Below are 2,175 nucleotides of genomic sequence, written 5' to 3' on the forward strand. Positions count from 1 at the left end.
GACAGTGTTGAGAAAGAGCAGCCAGGATGAAAAGTGGAGCAGGCCAGAGATCTACCTAAAAATAAATGTCAGTTTATGAAGTCACAGCCATGTGCACCCCCCCCCCCGACCTTCAAATGGCTTTTCCCCATTTCAGTCGCACGCTTTGCCAACACATGGCTGACAAGTTCCTTTTCCTCTCCCCAAGTTACCATGACCAAGCACCTGCAATACAAGAATTGATCCTGCATGGTTCTCTTCCCAGGTACATGAGAAACATCTTTATTTACAGAAGTCTTGCAACCTATTTCTAGAACAGGGATTTCCAGAGATTATTTTGATCAGTAATTCACTTATGTGAAACATAAGATGCAAAATTTCCTTCGTCTCTTGCAAGGGAGATATTTTCTTTTGATGCTGCTTCATGCTTTCCTTGCCTTGCAAAAACTATTTCATGAACTATAAAGGCAGGATGGAGCTCTCTGGATGTCCCCTGAACCCCAAATACACCACCACGGGAAGAGGACAGAACCAGTTTTCCTTACTTTACATAAATCTCTTCAAATCAACATACCTAGGAAGACCTGCTTTGATTTAGCAAAACTCCGCTAAAGACATCATTAACAACAACCTTTTCCATTTCCTATCATCCCTCCAGGGTGGCCCTACCTGAAACCACGGACTGAGATGCCACACAGTAACATGCTGCAGAGCTTCCATCAGCAAAGCAAACACCAAAAACATCCCCAACATAAGAACAAGATGTTCAAGAGTGGCTTAGAAGTTCACATTCAGTGAACAAAATGTACGGCCAGCTCCAAAAGCTTCAAGGGAAAATGGAAGACAGAGGAAACACCTCTGTTTCAGTGTCGGCACCCAGGATGCTCCCCATCCAGCCCAGTGCTCTTGCAGCCTGCAGAAGCTGCCAGCCTTTCCCCAACACCCTGCCAGAGGCAGGCAGCAAACTGGGGACGGAGAGGGAGCTAAGCGCCAAAAACCAGGCATCCCCCGACCCAGCCAGAAGGCATGTTTGAGGAGGGGTATTTCTGCACCTCCCCATTCACCCATGCCCTCCCCAGAAGGATGCTCCTGTACCACCAGCCTGCTGCACGGTGCCGAGCGCTGCAGCAGAGTCCCCTCAGCTCCACATGGTGATGTGCTGCAAGACCTGCTGGCACCGTCCTGGAGATGAGAAAAATGGCTTTGGAGCAGAACTTAGTGCTGCCAGTCGCGCCAGCTCGGTACCTGCTCACAAAAGGGGCAAGCATCTATGAGGTATTCCCCGTTTCCCTTCAAAAAACCCTGCTGCCACAGTGTCCTCTTTCCAAGGAAGGCAGAGGGGACTGTGGATGCCCCATCCCTGGAGGGGTTCAAGGCCAGGCTGGATGAGGCTTTGGGCAACCTGAGCTAGTGGGAGGTGTCCCTGCCCATGGCAGAGGGGTGGATCTCTAAGGTCCCTTCCAACCCAAACCATTTCATGATTCTGTGATTCTATTATTCCATCACCCCCCGTGGTCCTGCCCATGGAGGACACAAGCAGCTGATCAATTCTGCTTAAACAAGTCACCCACGGCGCAAACCCCACCTTGCTGTCTTGGGCTCCACCAGCATTTCCACTAAGACTTACCAGCTCCACTCCAGGCTACTCCATGGAGTGCCCACAAAACCCATTGACTATTAAGCGGGAGCATTAAAAAAAATCCCAGCTGGGCTGGGCTGCAAAGGCTCTTCCCCCCGCCGCAGCCAGCCATTGCCCCATATCCGCCAACAGCCAGGAAAGTTTTCCTTCCCCCAAACTTCTTTGAAATACCTTCTCAAGCCCTATTATCTCTCCTGTTTATACTGCACTCCTTCTATTATCGAGAAATCTTCAAGTAATTTATAAGCCCACAAGCTCCTGCGCTAACAGGGCAATAAATCACGTTTATATTCCCCGTCACCTACTGTTCGGAGGGCTGTGGTACTGAGCCTGCCGGTGGGCAAAGCAAAGCGAGCAGGAGCAGCCACTGTCCCCTCCGAACCCTCCGCAGCACAGAACATGTTCAGAGGAGAAGGCAGTTTTGTTCTGCATCTGCCAGACGTTTATTTTTTAAGTATCCAGAGAGGATTCCAGCCTGGGTCCTCCCTCACTGTGTTTTCCCCACCTGACACCAATCCAAGCACACAAAAGAGGGTTTTTCTTTTTACAAATTCAAA

Source organism: Pterocles gutturalis, unplaced genomic scaffold (genome assembly GCF_000699245.1).
Source record: "Pterocles gutturalis isolate BGI_N339 unplaced genomic scaffold, ASM69924v1 scaffold13944, whole genome shotgun sequence".
Classification (NCBI taxonomy): domain Eukaryota; kingdom Metazoa; phylum Chordata; class Aves; order Pterocliformes; family Pteroclidae; genus Pterocles; species Pterocles gutturalis.